The following is a 24,536-nucleotide window of genomic DNA, read 5'->3' on the forward strand; positions in this document are numbered from 1 at the left end:
TGTAACAGCAACGAAGGGTCCTGTGGTATCTTATAGACTAACAGAAAAGTTTTGAGCATGAGCTTTCATGAGCACAGACTCACCAGCATCTGGTGAAGTGAGTCTGTGCTCACGAAAGCTCATGCTCAAAACTTTTCTGTTAGTCTATAAGGTGCCACAGGACCCTCAGAGTTTCTTATGTTTGTGTTCTTAAATGTATCTTGTGTTTCTATTATTTTTCAATAGGGGGCATTATGAGTTTAAGGTAACTCGTAAGGCAGATTTGTGGGGAGGATTTTACTTCCAGTGTACTAAGAGCGTAGTAAATATAGGTGATTCTTTTTTTGAAACAACAGATGCATTAAAAAGCAGAAGTCCTGGCTTTCATATTCTATTCATATAGCCTTCTTGTGTGGTCTCAAGTTGACCTTGGACTTCCTCTGTCAGCAGAATTGGCCTTTCCTCTTCCTCCACAACTATGGCTTCTGGAATTCCTGAGCATCTTTCCTCATCCCCTTCTGAAACTCTATAGAGCTCATCTTATGACTTTTACTGCAGGTCAGAAAACGATCTGATGTTCGCCTCTTGTTTTCCCTTGACATAGTTCCTAATGAGGTGGCTGCACCAGAACTTCACCCATTCCCTCAGTTCATGACTCCTCTGCTTCTGTTTGGGGGAAGGGAAACATTACAACAATTGAGATAGACTTTGTTACTTGTTTAACCATGTCTGCCCAGCTGTGTCATGATGAAATCAGCTGTGAGCTTCTATTGTTTAACTTGTCCTTAATTTTTTTTTGTTTAAATTTCCAAAATTGGGTTTGGTTTTGTGTGGTCCCATGTCCAGACATATGCTTTATACTGTCGGCTGACCCTTGGAACGGTGCCATTGCAAGTGGTCCCCCAGCTCTGGAAGAAAGGTCTCTTTTGAAGTGCCTCCCCTTGTTTAAGATTGTATTAATGTTAAAGACAATTAGAGAAAGTTCACTAAGAACTGTTTAAAGCGATTAGCCCAACTGATATTATTGCCTCATGAAAGAAAACTTAATTTACATGGAACAAATGAGGAAAATACAGCTAGTGGGAAAGCTAATGAATGTGTGCCTGAGAAATTTGTAGAGTTGACTGTAAAAAGGGAAAACAAAGCCCACAGTGGTAAATTGGGGTAAGAGAAATGGTCTGTCATTATGAATTACACAGAGGTAAGCATTTTGTTGGTCTTAATCAAATAGTCTGCATTAAAAATTAGGTCTGATTGTGCCCACCAATGAGGATAGCATCCATTTACTGATTAGTTTATTTGTCAATGAAGTGCAGGATAAATTGCTTAGCATTTTACTTATTTTCATTAATGTTAATGTACTTATTTAATTTAAAGAAATTATTTGCTCTGATAAATTGTAATGACATCTGTTCCTGAATTTCTGGTAGAGGTAGGAATTTGATTACACAGTTAGCAATTTGGGACTAGAAGGCTTAATCTTCGATGATTTAACTGAGTTTAATGGCCAGGACAACACTAACAATGGTGGCTTTTGGACTCCAAGTAAAATGCTCCCTTTTTTTCCCCTTTGTAGACACACTCATTACCTATTGTTTCTGAATGCAGTGTTTGCCTACCTGAAAGTCTTATGTGCCAAACCCTGTGACATGTAGATACTGGTCATATCTTGGGCTCACTGGTGAGCATGGAGAGGTTGTGGGGCAGTTGCTTAATGTTAAGAATTGCGGGTGATTTTGGAGATGCGAAGCAGGAGCAATGGTGGTAGTTTTGGGTTTGGTTGAGGGAAGTTATCTACAGTAGTTGGAGCATAAAGCTAGACTGGTGGTTAGATAAGGAATTTGAGAAGAGAAAGTGGGGAAGGATGGGGAAAAGGAAAAATAGTGTAGCGGGGGAAGCAGGGAGGAAGGAAGAGGCCAACAGGTTGGGCTGAGGGTGTGGGGACGGGTTGAAGCTCGTACTGATTTCTGAAATAAGGATAAGAATATGGAGGGTGAGGAGGAGCATTGTTGTGATGAAAAGAACAATTCATGGAGGTAATTGAAGAAGGGGATGTAATGCCACATGGGTTTACCAGAGGTAGATCACGCTAGACTAAGCTGATGCTCTCCTTTGAGGAAACAAACTCATTTTTAGATAAGGTAAATGAACTAGATGTAACACACTTGGACTTTGATAAAGCATTTGACAGGATACCACATGGAAAATTATGAAAGTAGAGAAGTTGAGGATATGGGTGAGGAACTGCTAAGAGAAGAAGGCAATGGAAGTGACAGAGGGGAGAGGGGGGACAGGTGTATGGGTTAATCAAGGATGATTGGGTCACTGGTCTGATGCAGCTGTGAAAACGGCAAATGTGATTCTAGAATGTATCAGGCAAGGCATTGTCACCATATTACGCCATTGTGCAAAGCACTGGTAAGACCTTATTTGGAACATCATGTACACTGTGGCCAAGTATGATTTATGTGAACTGGAATAGCTGAAGAAAAGAGTTCCTAAGATAAGGGGAAGAGAGGACCCATTTAATAAGAGGAGGCCAAAAAAGCTTAGCAGAAAGACTCGGAGTATGACTGCTCTCTGAACACAGCAGGGTGAAAAAAATGTCAGGGAGACTGAAGAGCTACTGAAGGTATAGGACAGTGTTGGCAGACGATCAAAGGAGTATAAACTAGTCATGAACAAATTCATACTGGGAATTAGAAGATTTTTAGCCATCTCAGGGGCGAGGAACTGGAACAGCCTCCCAAAAAAGAGCTGCAAGGGCAAACTTAGTTAATTAACAATTTTATGTTTTAAGACAGACCCTTACAAATTTGAGTGGGATTGTGCAGGATTGGTTGTATTGTAAGGGGCAGGGGTCAGTAGCCCTGGGAGGTTTCTTCTGGTTTGTTTTATGTTCTTAAAATCTTGTGCTTTAAAGCTTCAGGTGGTCACTGAACATGTCAGGAAGAGTGTCACACTGTCTGGAGTAACTCAAGAACTGCGAGAGCCTACCTCAGGGTAGTCTGTCAGAAAATAAGGGCAGTGCTCCCAAACTGGTAGTGGGTGCGTCTACACTAGCCGGCTACTTCGAAGTAGCTGGCACAATGTCGAAATAGCACGTGTCGCGTCTACACGTGCCGTGTGCTAGTTTGACATTGAAATCGACGTTAGGCGGTGAGACGTCAAAATCGCTATTGCCATCCAAAGATGGGAATAGCGCCCTACTTCAGCGTTCAATGTCGAAGTAGGCGTGTGTAGACTATCCACATCCTGCTACTTCGAAATAGCGGGGTCCTCCATGGCGGCCATCAGCTGAGGGGTTGAGAGACGCTCTGTCCAGCCCCTGCGGGGCTCTGTGGTCACCACATACAGCAGCCCTTAGCCCAGGGCTTCTGGCTGCTGCTGCTGCAGCTGGGGGTCTGTGCCGCATGCACAGGGTCTGCAACCGGTTGTTGGCTCCGTGGATCTCGTGCTGTGCAGGGCAAGTGTATCTGGGAGGGGCCCTTTAAGGGAGCGACTTGGGGCTTTGCTGGCCCCTTATTTCAACGGGGAGCGCTTGTGTGTGTGGACGCTCCACTTTTCCTTCCGGGCGGCTCCTTTCAGTGTTCCCCGTCACTACTTCGACGTTGAATGTCAATGGCACCAGTCCTAGAGGACGTGTAGACGATACGCGTCGAAGTAGCCTATTTCGATGTCCTAACTTTGAAATAGGCTACTTCGACATCGTGTGCTATTGTAGACGTAGCCAGTATGTTCTATAGCTGGATTTCACCAGACCTGTGAACTCCTTCATCAGTATACCAGTTTTGCAAAGGAAGGAGAGATCATCTACTTAGCCTCTCCATTCTATCCTGTCATCCAGAAAACTTGAAGTTTCTGATAAACGGTTACTAAATCTGAAATCAAACCAAGGATAAAATACATCATCATTTTACAAAAAAACAGATTGTGGCAGAACAACCTGATGTTCTTTGAGAAGATAACTGGTTTCCTAGACAAAGGAAATACAGTAGATCTAATCTGCCTGAATTTCAATAAGGCATTTGATAGAGTTATACAATGGAAATTATTCGTTAAATTGGAGAGATGGGGATTAACATGAGAATCAAAAGCTTGGTAAGGAATTAGTTAAAAGGGAGTCTATAATAAGGTCATGCTGAAAGGTGAACTGTAAGAGTGGAGGGAGCTGTTACTCCAGTTTCTCGAGGCCTGGTCTTGGGACCAGTCTTAATTCATATTCTCATTACTGATCTTGGCACAAAAAGTGTGTGTGCGCTAATAAAATTTGCAGATGACACAAAGTGGGGAGGTGTTACCAATATGGAGGAGGACCAGAATATTGTACAAAAACTGTTGAATGATCTTGAAAACTGGAGTACAGTAAAACCTCCTCTTTACATGATTTCGACTTGCGTGTTACTTGGATTAACGCAAGTTGAAATCAGCAAGGGAAACCTTAACTGCATGTCATTCTCCTATATAAGTGAACGTGCTTCTGAGGTTCCCAGGGAGTCGGGGAGCTGGGTAAGACAGCCACAGTGCTGCAGCTTTCCCCCAGCTGGGGGAAGCCAAGGAGAAGCCACATACCGTGTCTGTCTGCCTCCCTGGGTCCCCCCAGCTGGGGGAGCCAGGGGCTGGAGCCGGCAGGTCAAGTGCTGCACTGCCTGGCTGACTCCTGGGATTCACCCCATCCAGGTGGCTGCCCGGTGGAACTGGTGGGGGTTCTAATGAGCATGAAATTCTACTTACACCAGTTGCCTAGCAATGCAACCAGCATGTAAGTTGGGGTTTTACCGTAGTAGAAATGGGATGAAATTTAACAGTTCAAACTCTGAAGTGTGGGGAGGGTCACCTGGTGGCTTGAACTAGAGTAAAGGGTGGATTCTCTGTGACTTGGAAGTCTTTACTGAAGATTTGAGGACTTCAGTAATTCATCCAGAGGTTATGGGTCTTTTACAAGAGACGATAGTGGAGTTCCGAAACCTGAGAGGTTCAGGAGGTCAGATTAGACAATTGTGATGATCCCTTCTGGCTTTAAACTCTTGACTCAGTTTGGTTTTAAAAAGCTGGTGAGACCTGGCGAAGAGAATAAATGATTGGCCCCAGGATTAACTCCTCTGAGCCCCAACCTCCCCCCCACACCTGCAGGCTTAACTTCCTCAGCGTACACAGTTCTACAGCAGCTGCGGCTTCCCCTGCTGCACCCTGCCGTCTCCTCCTCCACCTCAATATGGTTGTGCAGCTCCGGCAGGGGCAGCCTTGGTTGCCCTGACCCCAGCTCTCCTGCCAGCTTAGACTTCCTGCCGAAGTCAGATTTCTCTTCTGCGCTCCCTGCTGCGGCTGCCTTGCTGAGCAGCCCTGGCGGCTGCTGCAGCTGCTTAAAAAACTAAATTCAGTTGGCTCAATGGTGGGCAACTGAATTTAGATTTTTGTTTAAGCGGAAGCAGCCCCCAGAGCTGCAAGGGGAGTCAGTGGTAGCAGCTCAAAGAGATACATGTGGCTCTGGAGCCACAGGTTGCTGACCCCTGTCTTAAGTCATATCTGGGGAAGAGTTCCTCAGTCCCTGCGGCTCTCTGGACGTTATGAGGAGCACTGTCCAGGAGTGTGTCTCTCTGCTCGATGTGCCCCTCTGGATCCTTTATTGAATCTGTGACCCTCCCGTGCCAGACTTTTTATTTGGTGCCTCCAGTGTTTAGCTGATGTCTAGATCCACAGCTTTTGCCCCGGGATGAAGAGAGCAGCAGTACAGGTGAGCTGGATCATGAGCCCCCGCAACCCTGAGTGGCACACGTGCTCTTACTGTACTTCTTGTGCACCCTGTGTGGGAAGAGCAGCCGACTCCGGTGCATGGTGCAGGTGGCAAAGTGGAAGCTGCTGCAGTTGGTAATATGGCAGTGCACAGCTCGCGGAGCTGGAAGGGACCTTAGGAGGCCACTGAGTGGCGTCCCCTGCCCTCCTGGCAGGGCCGAACTCTGTCCCTTTTTTCATCTCTTCGCCCCAGATCCCCAAGTGGCCCCCTCAAGGGCTGAGCTCACAGCCCCGGGCTTAGCAGGCCTGTGCTCACACGGCTGAGCGATCCCCACCTCCAGCCCCCGAAGCAGCCGCGGGGGGAGCTGCGGGGGCCGGAGGAGGCAGAACAGGCCGAACGCGGTTCGCTGCTCGGCCGGCACTGCCGGAGGCGCGCGCCCCGCACCCACCCCACGGGCCGTTCTCGCCTCCCAAGAGACGGGAAGGGAGCGGGGTCGTCCCCCGGGGCCCGGCCGTGGGGGAGGGGCCAGCCGCGCTTCCGCCCGTGTCCCGCGCCGGGCCGGGCGCCGCCCCACGGACCGGGACTACACTTCCCAGCGGGCTCCGCTCACGCCGGCGCCGCTCGGGGCTCGCCGGGCCGCGCCGATGCATCATGGGGATTGTAGTCCTCGCACGCCCGAGGCCCCAGGGAACCGCTGCCTCCGCGCGCTGCGCGTGAACATGCGCGGAGAGCGGCAGCGGCCCCGCCCCCGCCCCCGCCCCTCCCCCTGCCGGGCTGTGGCCACGCGCGGCGGTTCCGCTTCCCCTCCGGCTGCCGCCGCCGCCGCCGCCGCCGCCTCGCTGGGTCCCGCTGCCGCCATTGCCGGAGGCGCCGTGCGGCGGCCGCGCCCCGCGAGCCAGAGGTCCCGCCCCGCCCCCCCCCTCGGAGCGGGGCCGCGCCGCGCCGCCGGTGAGTCCCGCGCGCGGCTGGGGGCGGCTGACGGGACGCGGGGGCGGCCGGTCTCTCCCCGCCGGGCGGCTCCCACCTGCCGCGGGCGGCGCCTCCCTGGCGGGGCTCGCTCCGGCGTCGCCAGCGCGGGACTGCGCCGAGCCCCGGGGAGCGGCCGCGGCAGGGAGCCGGCGGCGGCGCTGTGCGCCCCACACCCGCGGGCCGCCCCAGCCTCGGGGCCTGGGGTCGAGCCCGCGAGCCGCCGGAAGGGGCACGTCAGTTCACCGGCCCTCAGCCTCTCACGCGGCCCTGTCGCCCCCGCCCCCGAGCCCCATTCGCTTCCTCGCCCCGCCGGCTTCCCGCCTGGGGAACACAACGCGGGGCTGCGGGCGGGGAAGCGTCTTGTCTCTTTCGAAACAGATATTGAAGGGTGTGTGTGTGTGTGTTAAATTGTGTGTCTGGCTCCTTGTCATGGGTGATTGTGGTGCGCTCCTCCTCTCTGAGTAGCTCCTCTATGAGAAGGGCACCTGTAGAGCTACCATGCTGCTGGCCTTTGCCCAGTTTGATTTGTGTGGTAGACGTGCAGATGCAGGCCTGGAAGCAGGTACAGTCTTTGTTTCTCAGGATTCTGTTCGTCTGAAATTCTTGTAGATAGGCATGAAAGTAACGGGCGGTTGATTTTTCTGGGGATGTGTTGTAAAACCAAAGGTCGTTCCTGTTTAGGGAGGTGGGTGGTCCACATTCTAGCCTCTTTGTGTAATTCTAATAAGTTTTAACGAAAAATCATTAAGGGAGTTCTTAGTAACGTTTTACCAAAATTAGTTTTTGTACTTTTCCAACAGAAATATTGCTGGTAGACATCTGTGTTTACTGGACTTCTTTTTCTGCAGTCTTCCCTGTAGCGTAAGCAGCCCTACTAATGCAGCATTCCATTAGTGTGTATTGTTTGGAAAAGTGAGTGGTGGATTACCACCCCCATGTTCATTTATGCTTTGTCTCAGTGTTGTTGTCACTGTCTCTTTTTAGTTTGTTGTTGTCGCTATCTTCACAGGTGTGGAGAAGATGAGGAGGATTCCAGAAGCATGGAAGTGGAAGGAATTGAGTGATGGGGAACAGTGTCCGGCTACTAAAAATTGTTTGCCTGAGATCTTTACTGTTCATTAATAACTCCAACATAAGTGCCAGAGAGGTAGCTGAGTTAGTCTGTATTTTCAAAAACAATAAGAAGTCCTGTGGCACCGTATAGATTAACAGATATTTTGGAGCATAAGGTTTCGTCTTTGCCCACAAAAGCTTATGCTCCAAAACATCTGTTAGTCTATAAGGTGCCACAGGACTTCTTGTTGTTTCCAGCATAGGTGGTGGAACGGGAAAGTCCTGTTTTAAATATTTCAGCCTTTAAAGTAGTGATGGGCAACCTGTGAGCCGCATGCAGTCCTTTGGAATTCTTCGTGTGCCCGCAAGCCGTTTTGTTTACAGTTGCATGAGTGCAGGGTTGCCAGAGTCTGCTGGTTTCCATCTCTGAAGTTCTCTTTCCCCACTGGTATTACTAAAGGGACGTGCATGGTAAGCAAGGGCTCATGAAGTGAGGTGTGTGCTTATTGCACACAACATTGACTGTGAGAGACGCGTGCTCCTTCTGCATCCAAAACACTGCTCCAATTTAATTGACGTGACAGATTCTAGACATGCAAGTGTAGATAGCAACGCTACCTTACCCCAGGGGACTGTTTTGAATGACACTCTTGCAGCCACTGAGCTGCAGGATGCCCACTCATGTGGCCACTCCCTAGCCTAGGTTGTCCATCACTGATTTAAAGTAATTGAAATGAGTTTTTAGGATGACTTAATGTTTTGAGAAGTCTTGATTGAGCAGGTAGGTGATTTATAGTTTGTAAGCTTGAAACTGACTTTACCCAATTGTGAAAGCTTTACAACCATCTCTGATAGCTCTCCTTCAAAGCTATTGTAGAAGTCCTTAAGGCATAAAATCAAATAGCTACCCATATTTGTGACTTTTACAGGGCTGAAATAAAGCATAAGTGTAATTTTAAGGATATTGTTGGCTGTTCAAGCAGGGTACAACGAGATTATTCGAGATGGTTGTAAAGCTTTCCCTTGAAGAGATCATTCCAGAAACTTAATTACAGCGATAGTTCCACTGCTCTTTTTCTTTTTGTGAAAGTAGAAACCAGTTGAAACTGTAAGAAGAAGAAGAAGCATACAGCAGATTGAACCTCTGGTTCGGCACCGTAACCACTCAGGAGGTCAATATTGTCTAGCAGCATTACTAACGCTTCCAGTGCTTACTGGGTTCTTAGAATAGTAACACGGAGGGAGCCGTGTTAGTCTGTACTCCAGCAAAACAAAGCAGCAGAAATGTAGTACTCTAAAGACTAGCAAAATGATTTTTTCTGTGATGAGCTTTCGTGGGACAGATCCACTTCATCAGATCAACTTCATTTCCAATAAGGCTGACATTTATAAGTACAGAGGACCAAAAAAAATTGCAGTGAAAACTGACAAATCAAATAGGGTTTGTCAGTTTTTATTGCAATTTTTTTTTTTTGGTTCTCTGTACTTTATTTCAGTCTGTATTGGAAATGAAATTGATCTGATGAAGTGGATCTGTCCCACTAAAGCTCATCACACATAAGTCATTTTGTTAGTCTTCTTTAAAGTGCTACATTTCTGCTGCTTTGTTTTGTTGTGTTCTTAGAAGACATTTAGGGGGTAAATTACAGCTAAATAACAGCACAAAAAACTGAGCGCCAGGACTGGTGGCTGTAAACAAACTTTATGGGACTGTGGGAAACTTGGCGGTACCCATGATAAGTGGTTGTCCAGCTGACTAAAATCATGCTGGATTACAGATGTTGCTGGATGGGAGTGTTCTAGATTACAGAGGTTCAACCTGTAGCTTTCTGTACATTCCTTTAAACTTCTCACGTTAACTTAGGCAGCGTTTTCTTGGGAATATTTTGACTCTCAAATATGAGTCTGCAATTGCCCAGTGGAGCCTGGAAAATAGTACCATGCCATAAATAAGAATTATGCCTACATTACAAATGAACATCAGTAGAGCAAGCATTACAGTCTGGGGATTCTTAAGATGCTTTTCTGCTTCATGGTGGTGTGTGTTGTATCACTGTAGCGTAGGATGAAAAGAAACTATGCTTAATATTTGCATTATGCATTTTCAGAGTGTGAGGTGGTAAATGTTTTGCCATTAAAATGTTAATTTGGATAGTGAATTAGCAGTTTTGAGGTCTTGGACTGTTGTACGTAGAAAGAACTAGCCACGTTTATTAAAGCTTTACTTTGAATGAGATTGGAATCTTCAAGTGAGACTTCCTAGAAAGTGATTTATAGGAGCTCAGTTGGGTGTTGGCCGGCATTTTACTGCATTTATTCAGGTATGCTGGTCTAGAGAGTAAACTCTGGTACTTGGGAGTTTGGAGATATTGGTTCTGTTCCCGGCTGCGTATACTTGGACAAGTCACTTCCTTTGTTTTCCCAGATATGGTATGGTGACCAGGCCTTCAAAATTTCATCTGCCAGCCAGAGTTAGTTGTAAAAGTTGGTATGGTCCTTGGCAAAGTGCTAGGGAAGTGGGACAGCCTTAGTTATTCCCAACTATTGAAAAGGGAGAGGTTACTGTGTCTTTTTGCTGAAGGCTGATTTGAGGAGTCATATTTTGTATCCCCTTCTTGCAAGTAGCTATCACATAAATATGAAGCTTCTCCTGCTCTCACTATTGAGGAAGATGATTCCTGTCTCACCACCACCTCCAGCGCATCATGGCTGTTGCGTGTGGGTTTCTGCTTCTGCTCCCTTCGTGCAGGGGCTCTTTGGGTGCAAGAGGAAGGGTAAAGGTGAAGGCGTCGCCACTCCTCCCCCAGTCCACCCTCTGCATGGTTCCTCTTCTGCTATGACTAGCTGCAATGCTTGCATTCTGAAATGGTAGCAGTGCATGATTGAAAGTTGTGCAGCTGCTGACACCTCCTTAATTGCAGTAAATCTGACCAGAATGTTTTAAATTTCGCTCTGCTGCTGCTTGGATAAACTATTGAGAGCAGCGGCACAGCAGCAGGCTGTTTGCAGACTCATGAAAAAAATAGATGAGTGTTGGCTCAGGCGCCATTCCTCAAGCTATTAGGGCTAGGAACTTATTTTTTAAAATGTAAAAGTTCTGCAAAAACTGCTGATTAGGTCTCCTTTTAATGTGACACTTCAGACTATCTGACATTAATGATACTTTTTAAAGCCCTTGGGAATTTGTGAATTTATACCTTGCATCAAGTACTAGTTATGCAGTAGTGTTTTGTGTAGTTCTCAGAAACAAAAAGTTCCCACTAGTTTCTTTACAGAGCAACTAGAAAGACAGGTCTTTCCCCAAAGATCTAACTCAAACTTCAGAGATGGCACAATAGATTGAAGTAACAAATAGGGAAGAAAAATGACATGGACAAGAGCTGGATATTGAGTTTAATCAGGAGCATATCCAGATGTTTGTTTTTTAAAGAATGGTTGACTCTTTGTGAGCATCATTACAGACCTGTCTTACACTTGGATGTCAGTGAAGAGAGGATAGGAGCTTAGCCATCCCCAGTTATTGTTCCTCGTCATAAAATTGCAGTGCTGTTCAGGGCATGCTCATCCTAGATAGATTGGTAGTGTTGGTAAAATGCTTGTGTGGGAGCTGGAACTCCCTTCCAGAAGATTTTTGAGAATCTCTGATGGACTTTATATGCAAACACTTCCCCCTCAGATTTGCCCAGAGTTGCTTGTGTCACTTGAAGATAATTACTTGTTAGTCAATATTTTACTCTTGTTCAGGCAATTAACAGTTAGGTGTTGTCATTAAACAGCTGCTGTATTTGAATCTTGGATCAGAGTGCTAGTGAAGATGGTAATTTTCTTTTCATTCATATACTGTTGTGGGAAGATACATTTACTCCAACCTTTGTATTTTTGTACAGTAGACCCCCAGGTTACACAGAGGTTCTGTTCCTGCGCTACCTCCCCTAAGTCAAATTTTGCTTTACTCTGGGAGCCTGGAAACTGACCAGCCCTACAGGACTAGTCAGTTTCCTGGCTCCCCTGAGTGCTGGCCAGCCTGGAGCCTGGCACCAGATCCCCACCACCCTGAGTCATGTTAAATCAAGATATGTGCAGCGTGAGTACTTGTATCTTGAGGCTCTGCAGTAGATTTCTAAAGTTTCAGTAGAGGTGGAGGGGGTTACGAATCATCTGGTACATTACAATGAAGAATGATAGTTTTAATGCAAATCTGAATAATTAATAGTGGCAATTGCCGTGAAAATAGTCTTGTTTTATGGAAAGTAGTGTGACCCACTGGCTAATACTTAGAAATCCTGACACCACCACAGGTCAGCTATATCACATGGGCCTCCCTGTCTGTTTCTCTTCCGCTGTCTTTGTGACTGTAAGCTTTTGGGGCTTGGAAGTTACTATATATTTGAACAGTGCCTACCACGATGAACCCCAGTCTTGGCTGTTGTTTCTTTGTTAAAGTATAATTTGTTATATGATTTTTCCATTAGTGACAAAATTAAAAGACCAGTGGTTAAATACTCTTGGGATCCCTCTGGGAAAAAAAGTGTAAATTGAAAGTGTCTTTGCAACATGTCAGAAGATAGAAGTTAAATTTTCATATTTGGCATATAATGTGTTCCATTTACTGATACGAAGTTTGATGTGTTGTGGACTGGAGAGTTTGATATGATTGTAATTATGACCTATGAATTGTAAAATCCTAGGGCTGGAAGGGACCTCAGAAGGTCATCCAGTCCAGCCCCCTGCCGAAAGCAGGATCAACCCTAACTAAATCATCCCAGCCAGGGCTTTGTCAAGCTGCAGCTTAAAAACCTGTAGGGATGGAGATTCCACCACTTCTCTAGGTAACACATTCCAGTGCTTCATCACCCTCCTGGGGAAATAGTTCTTCCTAATATCCAACCTACACCTTTCCTTCTGTAACTTGAAACCACTTCTCGTTCTGCCGTCCATCACTATTGAGAACAGCCTCTCTCCATCCTCTTTAGAGCCCCGCTTCAGAAAATTGAAGGCTGCTATCAAATCGCCCCTAACTCTTCTCTTCTGCAAACTAAATAAGCCCAAACCTCTCAGCCTCTCCTCGGGTAATGTGCTTCAGGTCCCTAAATATTTTCATTGTCCTCGGCTGGATCTTCTCCAACACATCCACATCCTTTCTTTACTGGGGGTACCCAAAACTGAACACACTACTCCAGAGGTGGCCTCACCAGTGCTGGATAGGCGGGAATAATAACAGTCTACTATGAGCTGAGAGTTGGTTTAAAACAGTATCATGTTAACATTCTACATTTTTATCTTACGGGTTTTCCATGTCTTCCTTAGCTGTGGTAGCTAAGCATGTAAAAAGCAGAGGTAGGCATATTTAATATTTTATTACATTATTACTGGAGAACTTTATCCATAACATTTCTGTGTCACATTGAAGAAATGTGTCTGAAAGAAGGTGACCCGTAAGTAGTTACGAGTGGTTTAATTATAACCTAAAATGTGATAACTTCTTTTCATAGTGGGGCTTGGCACAATCTGCATGCTCTCTATTTTGCACTGAACATTCGTGTTTGCAAGAATGAAGGCAGCTGGCAGGTGCTCTAGTGCAGGAGTTGACTGGATGAACAAGGCCTTTATTATGCAGCTTCTGAGAGCTTCTCTGAAATTTCTCCTTCCTGTTAAGCTGAAGGTAATTAATTAATCTGACTCATCATATACCCACAAAAGTTCACAACAGTCAGTGTGCTTTTCAGAGCTTCTTTAGTGTGATTCAGCCTTTTGGCCCAATATATTATGGTTTATTTTATAAATTTGAGGGACATCGCCTCATCAGTATATTTTTATCTTAGAGCGTATTTGTTCCTTCCCTACTGTCTTTTGCTTCTTAAAAATTTGCATATATCTTTTTTTTTCAAATGGCAACATGGTGTGACTGTGAAAAGAGACTGTTTCTATAATGATGCATTCCATTCTTGCAGACCCTTTTGTCCTCAGAAATCCTACTCTTGTAATGGGTTCTGGTAGCAGTGAGTCTCGGAACCTAAAGAAAGGACTCTGGTGTCCGGGTTGACATGCCATCTTCTATTAAAGATGACCTGTGAGCAATGGTCAGGTGGTATTCCACTGCTTTGAGGATAAAGTTCTTCAGATGCTGTATGTAGCATCTCTGGTCTGGCAGTTGATTCGTGCCATATGGCCCAAGAGAGACTTTCTGACAAGGATCCTAATGTCAGCTCCAGCTAGAACCCAGTGTCATTGGACTTCCTGGATCTTAAGGATTCCGGAAAAGAATGGGCCTGCTCTGATTTGGGCTGGAAGCCTCAGTTGTCATCACTGGGGTGCCAGTTGGGTATGAATGGATAAAAAACCCAGAGTCAGCACCCTTGGAAGCCATGGGAGGAGTGGGTGTCAGAACAGTCAGCAGCGTAGAACCCCACCTACCATACTATGGGGTCTGTTGGATTATTGGTTCAGGCAAGATTTTCTTGAAAACAGCCTTCCCTTGGCACTTTGAGCCCTTGAGCCAGAGGGAAGTGGGTCTGAATTCAGTGCTGTGGACTGGTCAGAATGGAAAAAGAAAAGGTTTTTTTTCCATTTTCCTGCAGATGTACATCTTGTTTGGGCCTACAAAAGTCATTTGGCTTCAGTTTGGACAGCTCCCAAATTTAAATCTTTCAGATTTTTTCCCCATCTGCGTGCTGTGCACCTTTGGATTTTTGGCTTCATGGAACTCCACTTCCCGTATCAGTAGTCTTTTTGGGTTTGTCCACATAAACAATTAAACTGGAGAGCTGGGGTCTGACTCAAGCCTGCGGCAGGCTGTCTGTCTGTATGCACCCTACTGACATGTTAAGTTTGTACTTCCTCGAGCAACCACACGTAAGTCAAATTTCGCATAAGTCAGGACTGGGTGGTAAGGGGCCCTGCCGCCTCCGGTCCTGGCTGTGCCTGCCTGCCTCCCTGCTCCTGCAAGTGGTGGGGAGCCAGGAAATTGAGGGGCGCTGCTGCCAGGAGTGGTGGGAAGCTGGGAACCAGGTGGCAGCCTGGCTCCAAACTCCCCTCCACTTGTAGGAGCTGAGAAACTGACTTGTGCTGCTGTTCTGGTCAGTTTCCTGGTTCCCCTCTGCTTGTGGGAGGCAGGCATAGAAGTGCTGGTCAGTGTCCTGGCTCCTGAAAGAGGCTGGCAGTTGGGAGCCAGACACAGCAGCACAGGTCAGTTTCCTGGCTCCCCACCACCTGCAGGAAGGGAAACTGACCAGCCCTGCTCTGCCTGGCTCTGGGCTCCCTGAGGCTCAAAAGCCTGGAAACTGACCAGCACAGCAGCACCGGTCAGTTTCCTGACTCCCTGGGGCAGAGGGGAGCCAGAAGCCAGGCTGCTGCCTGGCTCCCCACCTCCTGCCATTCATCACTTCAACTCCCCTTATTGCAAGAAACATGTAAGTCGCAATCATGTAAGTTGGGGGTCTGCTGTAGTTCTGTCCCTGTGTCGGAACTGTGAACAAGACATCTTTGAATGAAAGTGAAACTCTAGATGACCTTTTTTAGTGGGGCTGGGAATTGATGTAGCTGGCAGTCACTTAATTTTTTCTCTTTTTAGTCTAGTCTTCTGTCAGACTGGATCAGAATGAGCCTCCCTCCTGAAGTAGGAGCGGGGAACTGTGCTCCATCCAGGGGTAGCCAGAGGGAGCTAGAAAACGGTTTCTCTTCCTCACCTGAGTTGAGCATGCTGCCTCCAGTATTTCCTACTTCTGATTTCTAATCTGAATTACCAGACTAGTTGGTGTAATTTGAAACACTGATTTAAAATATTTTATTGGTTGTAATTAGGTATGACTATGCATTATGATCAGAGCTTGAAAGATATATATATCTAATGTCTACCTGGCTGATGAGTAAGCCTGCTTGCCCAGGTCGTCAGTGTGCTTTTTGTCACGCCCTTCACAGACACACCCCAGAGATATACTTACAGCAGATCAAATCCTAGTAGCCAGGAGGGAGAAGTGATGGTAAAATACCAGATTCCTTAAGGGAATGGATTAAGTTAGTCTATTAGGAAATCGATCTAAGCAGAATCACTATCTCTAGTTATTGATATTGAAGTGATAGGTTGAAATTAGTGTGCTTAAAGTTAGAAATTTAAGCATATTTAGGCACCAAAGTAAGTGGCATGATTTTTTTAGAGCTGCTGACCCACCTGCAGTTTCCATTGAATTCATTTGGATGCATACCTCAGCACGCCTGAAAATCGCAACAGTTTTACCGTACTTCTTAATATGGTTTGTGGTGCCTAATTTTAAACAACCTGCTTTGAACATTTTGATCCTCATCATCTACCAGGAGGAGCAGTCTATTTTGGGATAGGTCCATTTTGAACTGAATGGATGTAAACTTTTATAACCTGTTGTTTTGATCACTTTTTTGGCCGGTTTCAGCCCACTGTTTCTGAATTGTTTAGTTGGAAATATTATTTCAGCTAGCAAATAAGATAGAAAATAAACTGGTATTAACAATTGTAATTCACTTCAGAATATTGCTACATTTTTTCCATAGTTGTCCTTTACTGAGGAAATGAGTACATGTTTACACTGAAGGATTCACTATGTTGAGAGAGGCCCACTTTTCTAACGTGTGAAATGGGGCTGAGTGTATGGCACTCATAATAACAGAATCACATTATTGTAAATGTCTACCATAATACTGTCCAGCTTTTAAAATGAAAATACTGAGGATGGACATGCAATGAGGAAAAGTATGTTGTACTTGTCCTTCATGCCATGCCAAGATATGACGCAGGTGCAGCAATGGTCCAGGATTTATCAGACTACGGCACTGAGTCACAATTGGTTACTGACATAGTTTTCAAAGATTAACAGATTCCAACACAGGCTATAGAATGTCCCTGAAATAATTCCTAGAGCAGATCTCTTGGAAAAACATGCATTCTTGATTTTAAAATTGCCCTTATGACCTTCCTAAATTGCTTCAGTGGTGAAGTACCCTCACTGTTATAAATGTACACCTTAGTTGTGATCTGAATTTGCCTGTCTAGCTTCACCTTTCTTCCATTGGATTGTGGAGTTGGTTGATTCATATGTGCACACTTAATTTGGAGGGACTGAAGTAATTCTCTTTATTAAATAGAATCCTGACCATTGTAATCAGGGAGCTGAGAGGGGCGCACATCTGGTTCTCCTTCATTCATTGCTCTTCAGATGCACTTTCAGAATGAATAGGATAGAAATTAGATACACCTAATCACTTTGTTTAGGTATGTGTTTGGTTTACAAAAGAAGGTAGAAAGGAACTGCCTCCTCTCTGGGCTTCTCTACAGTAGCCCCCGCCTTCGAAGGCAGCATGTAAATGAGCCTGAGTTGGGAATGGCAATGAGGTGCTGTGCTGCATATGCAGCTCCTCGTTAGCCTAATTCCTGCTGTGCAGACTTCGAAGTGCCAGCAGGCCGCCATGTAGCTGTGGGCATTTCAAAATACCCGCGCGACTTCGAAGTGCCCTTACTCCCAACTTTAAAGTTTGCATGGCAGGAATTAAGCTAATGAGGTGCTGCATATGCAGCACAGCACCTCACTGCTATTTCCTGCTTGTGCTCGTTTACGTGCCCCCTTCGAAGGAGCTGGCTAGTGTGGACAAGCCCTCTGTCTTTGTGTACAGGAAATTGTAAGAGTCTCTTCCAAAAGCACTTCTGGCTGTCTAGTAACAGCACCTGGGTGCTTTTTTTATAGTAAATGAGGCAACTGTCTACTGGGGTGATGGCAAGATCTTAGTTAACATCAGAATAAAAAGTAACATTAAGTAATACTACAGCATTATTAAGTTAACAGTGTTGAAAATTAAAGGTGATTTAACTTTGCCCCCCAGAAGTATATATTACACTGTTTGACATTGTAGGCCAGGATTCAGACTTTTAAAAAAGCTTTGGAGATAGGAAAACATCTACATTGCCATTTATAAAAACAAACTCCAAACTGTCACAACTAGATAGGATTACAAGAAGCCCTCTGGCACCTTATAGAATAACAGATATTTTGGAGCATAAGCTTTCGTGGGCAAAGACGAAAGATCCATGAGTCATGCCTCTGATGAAGATGCAGACTAACACAGCTACCTCTCTAAAACTAGATGGGATGTAAGTTGTGTACAGGAGGAGTTGAATGCATCTCTAGAAAGGGTAGTTAATATGTTATCATATTAACAAGTTTTGTTTGTTGCTCCTTATACTATCAGAAAACCACCATGCAACTTAAAATAGATCCGCATGTTTGTCATTCTGTCAGGTGGAGGTGTGTGCCAGCATTTATTTTAGCTGTTGTGTTGAGAGAGACCCCAGGAAGTCATTCAGTCCAACTCCCGTCTTCCGAGCAGGACCAACCCCAACTAAATCATTCCAGCCAGGACTTTGTCAAGCTGGGCCTTAAAAATCTCTAAAGATGGGAGATTCCACCATCTCCCTGGGTTAACCCTTCACCACCCTCCTAGTGAAAGTTTTTCCTAAAATCCACTGCAACTTTAGACCATTGCTCCTTGCTCTATCATCCGCCGCCAATAAGAATTGACTGTCTCTATCCTCTTTGGAGCCCCCCCTTCAAGTAGTTGAAGGCTGCTATCAAATCCTCTCTCATTTTTCTGCAGACTCAATAAGCCCAGTTCCCTCGGTCGCTCCTCATTAGTCGTACACTCAAAGCCTCTAATAATTTCTGTTGCTCTCCACTGGACTCTCCAGTTTAGCTGCATCTTTTCTGTAAAGAGGGGCAGGGGGCTTGAACTGGACACACTGCTCCGGATGTGGCCACACCAATAGTGAATAAAAGGGAATTACCACTTTATGTGTCTTTGATCTGCTGGCAGTGCTCCTACTAATGCAGCCCAATATGCCATTGGCCTTCTTGGCGGCAAGGGCAACTGTGGACTCATGTTCAGCTTCTCATCCACTATCCTCTTCTGCAGAACTGCTGTTTAGCCAATTGGTCCACAGCCTGTCGAACTACATGCAGTTCTTTTGTCCTAAGTGAAGGCCCCTGCACTTGCCCTGGTTGAACCTCAGATTTCTTTTGGCCCAATCCTCCAAAATGTCTAGGTTAATCTGGACCCTATTCCTGCTTGCCACCGTACATACCTCTCCCCACAGCCTAGTGTGACCTGTGAACTTGCTGAGGGACAATCCCATTATCCAGATAATTAATGAAGATGCTGAACAAAATCAGCGCCAGTACTGAACCTTGGGGCGTTCCGCTTGATACTGGCTCTCAAGTAGACATCAGGCAGTTGATTTTTACCCACTGAACCATTGAACTGTGCCTGTGTTGCAGCAGACTAGCATGTCTGACTTAACAAGATGGGATTTGGGGCAAAAGCTAGCAGAAAGAGTAAATAGTAAAGGTTTTGGGAAAAAGAGACAGGGTGAGGGAGGTTTTTGGCTTCCCAGTTCATTATACATCTTTTGTGCCCTGGGATCTCCTCTCAACTGGCCTTCCACTCGCTGTCCCCACTCTCTTGATTACATCTGGTCCCTGAAAGTAATACAGGGAAAATGCAAAGCTTGAAGAAAGAGTAGATAGTAAAGGTTTTGAAAAAAGATTTGGTGAGGGAGGGTTTTTGGCTTCTCAGTTGATTACATAGTGTTCTGTGATACACAGCTTCTGTGCCTGGGATCTCCCCAGCAGTCTGTGTCATCTCAGCTGGCCCTCTACACCTCTTCCTTGTGTGAAAGGGTCCAAAGTTAGAAGAAAGATGATGATGATAAATTTTTTTTTGCTTCCCTCTTCACTGAACAGACATTACCACGATGGGGGATGGGAGATGGGGTTTGCCAAATTTCACTGTCATTGTGGGGGGAGGGTTGGTATTTGAGAGGTTGAATGGCCAGTTGACGTGGTCCCCCCCAAAAATCTTTTTGGGTGGTAGGGTGTGGGTCTGTGGCTTGAGGGCCACTTGAACCATTTCCCCCCAGGTGGCAGCCAGGCCCTGCAATTCATAGCCACTGGGGGAGACTTCCACCCAGCAACAGCTAGCCCCCCAGTTTCCTTGTTCTGGTGGGAGGCTTATGGGGGGTTAGGTAGAAGGCCAGTTGAGGAGTTTCCCTTGGGTGGCAAGTCTTAGCTGCTGGGGGAGACTTCCCCATAGCAACTGCAGTCCCCCGAAAATCTTTCCCACCCTTGGAGCTCACACCACACTCAAGCCAGGGCACAGTCAGCATTGAATGGCAGGCACATCCGTTTATTGGGTTGGGGGCTACCCACATGGTGTGGTTGGGCACAGGAAAGACCCCATATGTGTGGTGCCCAAGGGGGAGGCCCTGCACAAATATAAACTGCTTGTTTCTTGGCCTCTCATACAAGCATGACCCCACAGCCGCGGGCTTCCTGGTCACAAATTGAAATTCACGGCTTGCCTGTTCTCTGATCCCTGCGCACCTGAGAGCAGCAGGGGTGGAAGTGGTGAGAGCGGAGCGCTGTGGGGTACATACAGGACACCTCTGGAAGCTCATAAATTCGATTTAAAGGCATAGCACTTCCACACAAGCTTTCATTCAAACATCTAGATTCGAATCTGACTCTACCCCCAGCCAGTTTCGGCGATGTCATGACATTGATATTGGTGCTCCCTATATCGAGTTAATGGTATTTTCAGTGAAATATCGAGCTAACTGCCTTACATTCAAATTTATCTCGTAGTGTAGACATAGCTTGAGTCTCCAGCCCCTTCTCTGACCATCTGGGTATGCAGTGGTCTTCATACCTATCTCTGTTTAATGTGGGTAAGTGTAAGGTAATGCGCATTGGGAAAAATAACCCCAATTATCCATACAATGTGATGGGAGCAACAGATCAGGAAAGGGATCTTGGAATTATAGTGGACAGTTCTCTGAAAACATGCACGCAGTGTGCAGCGGCAGTCAGTAAAGCAAATAGGATGTTAGGAATAATTAAAAAAAGGGATAGAGAATAAGACGAAGAATATCTTACTTTCCATATATAAAACTATGGTACGCCCACATCTTGAGTACTGCGTGCAGATGTGGTTTCCTCACCTCAAAAAAGATACACTGGCATTAGAAAAAGTTCAGAAAAGGGCAACTAAAATGATTAAGGATTTGGAAAGGGTCCCATATGAGGAGAGGCTAGAGAGACTGGGACTTTTCAGTCTAGAAAAGAAGAGATTGAGGGGCAATATGATAGAGGTATATAAAATCATGAATGGTGTGGAGAAAGTGAATATTGAAAAGTTATTTACTTGTTCCCATAATCTAAGAGGACACCAAATGAAATTAATGGGTAGTAGGTTCAAAACTAATAAAAGAAAACCTTTCTTCACACAGCGCGCAGTCAACCCTAGCAGAGTTTAAAATAGAGGTTGATAAATTTTTGGAGGTTAGGTCCATAAATGGCTGTTAGCCAAGGGTAAAGTATGGTGCCCCTAGCCTTTAGTCAAAGGCTGGAGACAGATGGCAGGAGACAAATTGGTTGATCATTGTCTTCGGTTCACCTCCTTTGGGGCACCTGGCACTGGCCACTGTCGACCAACAGGATATTGGGCTGGATGGACCTTTGGTCTGACCCGCATGGCCGTTCTTATGTTCTAAAACAAGGGTGACCAATCAGTTAGTTGAAGAGCCAAAATAGCAGTGGATAAAGTGTAAAGAGCCACATACTATGTATTAATTTTTATATGTCTATATAGCTGTCTATGTCTATAGATGATATATCCATATCTAGATATATATCATCTATTTATAGATATCTGTGTAAAATAAATACATAATGGCTATGTCTGCACTAGCACAAATCTTCGAAATGGCTGTGATCTGAAGAAGTGGGTCTGTCCCATCAAAGCTCATCACCTAATAAATTATTTTGTTAGTCTTTAAAGTGCTGCTGGACTGCTTTTTTGTTTTCATAGTATATAAACTAGCATGGCTATCTCTGTTACTATTCATGGATTATTTTCTGTATCTCTCTCCTCTCTTTCCCGCAACCTGTCCTTTGCTTTTTATGGTTTATAGGATGAGCAGTAGTGCTTTGTTATCTGTAGCCAGTAGTAAAGAGAACCTTTGACTAAGGTCATTTTTCCGCATCAGGTGATCAACAGAGATATCAGGGTACATGATGAGCATCATGTAATTCTAATTTCCCTTTGCAGTAGACTCCATCTGTTTAGTGCTTTAACACTATGAAGGGGTCTCTCTTTTCTGCCATGTTTATCAATTTGAGAAGCATGGTGCATAGCTAACAATACATAATGGACACACACAAGTACAGTGGAGAAATATTAGTTTTAAGTATCTGCTAAAGCTAGTATTTTATGGGCTTTATGGCTGCTGCAATATTTAAAACAGATTGTTGAAATGTCTTACTATAATTCATTTCCTGTTTTTAACAAAATTTAAGTACATAAGATTTCCCCTTAAATAAGGAACAACCTTTTAAAAAGACCATTTTAGTGGAATACTAATATTGAAGTAAGACGTGTAAAATTTATAGTGACAGTGGAAGATTATTTGAGGGGTGAATATTATAAAATCATGTTAATTGAGCAACACAAATTAAGTGGAGAAAGCCTTCACTGCCTTAATTTTCTAAATAAAAATGAGGTTAGATTTTAAGTTCTGGTTTAGATATTTAAAACAGATAAGCTACATTCATTGGTACTTAAAAAGGTTGGAGGGATTGGAGTAGTACTAGGGTAATTCACATGCAGGTCTTATGCTTTTGCTTCTTCCAGCTGAGCACACAAGATATCAGCTTTAGCGTTTATCTAAGGTCTGTCATTATTGTGCCTGGTTGTTCCATGTAGATTCACATAATGCATCCATCCCAGTAGAACGGGAGCACCGCCAGCAAGTGAAAGTAAACATTAATTTCTTCTGTTCCAGCAGATAGGACTAAGTTAACTCTGGTCTGTTGGTGTATATGAGGGGAACTCAGTGGAGGAAAGTTCATTTATAGAGGTGAACATTTTTGTTCAGCATGTGATGAAACCTGTGATCATTCTCTTCTTTTATCATGGTCCACATGCCAAGTCTGTCGTCTGTCTGTGTAGTGTCAGCTCCTGGAGAAGGTTTATCAACATGAGACATTTTCATGATTCTAGTGGAATCTAGCTCTTCTGGGATGTCACAGAGCGAGAGAGGCTCTCATGCTTGGTAGGTAGGCCTAGTATAACAGTTACTGGAGGAAGAATTGGAGATTAGAACTCGTAACCTTTTGTATACAGCGCTATTATTGAAGCCATGAATGTAATGGATATATAAGAGAAGTACAGGCCCCATGTCTTTACATTTCTTCCAAAATTGACTGAACGAAGCAACTATGCTAATTTTTGGGGTTTTTTTTTTTTTTACTTCACTGTGGCTGTAACTAGACTACCCCTGAACTTCGAAGGGGCATGGTAATTAGGGTGTTGGGAGATTACTAATGAAGTGTTGCGGTGCATATGTAGCACTTCATTAGGCTAAATCTCCCCTGAGGCAACTTCGAAGTGTGAAACTTTGAAGTTGCTGTGGGGGAGATTTAGCCTAATGAAGTGCTACATATGCACTGCAGCAATTCATTAGTAATCTCCCAGCACTCTAATTACCATGCCCCTTCGAATTTCGGGACTATTGTAGATACAGCCTCTATAATACTGGTATGTGGGTATGATAGGCAGACCTGGTCCAGTATTTATTTTTAAGGTTGCCCACTGTTTCCCATTATAACACCCTATTCTCAGTTGTTGACAAGATTGTCAGACATTAGGCCTGAAATTTTCAGTGCCAGGTGTCTGCCTCAAGGCTGAATGTTTTTAAAGTTTCAGCCACAATTGTTCCAGCTGTTTCCAAGAATGAGTTTAGGGAATACATTGGACCACTTTAAAAAAAAAAATCTTGTAATTATTTCATGCTTTTAAGGATGTAGCAGAGAGCCATTGTGGGCCAGAGCTGGGCAGAGGAGCTGAGAATGGGGAACTGGGACTGCCCAGGCAAGGAGACTGGCACAGGAAGCAGAGAGAGACACGGTCTCACATGTGGAACTGGGATAAGAAGCCTGAGGAGTGGAGACTGGAATTGGCTGTTAGACTAATGAAGTGGCCGCAAAGATCTAAGGTGGGAAAGAGGCAAGTCTTGGACATACTGGCAGAAGGGTTTGTGACCACTAGAGAACACTCCCCTCCAGAGACTTGAATAGGACACAAGGGTCCTGAGACTCGTCAGTCCAAGGCTGTCAGAAGAGACCTGGAGAACCCGTTGGCAAAGTGACTTATCACGCAGCATCACATAGAATCTCAGGGGTAGAAGCAGGGATGGGATCCTGTCTCTGTGGTGTCATTCCACATTTTAACCATGACACCATCTTTTCTCTTCAATCTGCTGCTTCATTCATGACACGCTTCTCAACCTCCATAATAAATAGGGCAGACTTCTTCATTACGCAATCCTGATTCCTGCCCAGAGCACGTCCATGCTTGACACTGAATCAAAGTGGGGTAATGTGGAAACAGTTTGATGTCAAGTACCTAAAATTAACATAAAGCAGGCAACGCAAGGGGCTGAATTAAGGTTGCACAGCTAGCATTAATTTTTACGTCTTAACTTTTGAGTGGTGAACTCTTGGTACCCTTAATGTTGTTTTAACACCTTTTTGCAAAGTTTCATAGGTTTTAAAGAAGAAACTGAAATCCTAGGTATTGCCTTGTGAAATTAACACTTCTGTTCATTTGTAATTATGGGTTACTCTTCTATTGAACTTTTTTGCGCTGATATCAACAATAGTTTCTCACTTCGCAGATTCCCAACACTAACCTATTTTTTTGTAATGTTAAAATATTGTTCTGACAT

At 45.0% G+C, this 24,536-nt stretch overlaps 1 protein-coding gene across 2 annotated transcripts in view; it reads left to right on the top strand.

The window, feature by feature from the left end:
- Positions 1–6,480: 6,480 nt before the first annotated feature.
- The window catches only part of PAK2 (p21 (RAC1) activated kinase 2), a 72,536-nt gene continuing 54,480 nt past the window's right edge, over positions 6,481–24,536 (top strand). The window contains exons 1-2 of one of the 2 annotated variants that reach the window (XM_075003730.1): positions 6,481–6,661; positions 7,483–7,543. The gene's annotated coding sequence lies outside the window, so the exon portion shown is untranslated. The remainder of the gene's footprint in view (positions 6,662–7,482; positions 7,544–24,536) is intronic. The other variant, XM_075003728.1, reaches the window with a different exon arrangement.

Source organism: Carettochelys insculpta, chromosome 10 (assembly GCF_033958435.1).
Source record: "Carettochelys insculpta isolate YL-2023 chromosome 10, ASM3395843v1, whole genome shotgun sequence".
NCBI classification, from domain to species: domain Eukaryota; kingdom Metazoa; phylum Chordata; order Testudines; family Carettochelyidae; genus Carettochelys; species Carettochelys insculpta.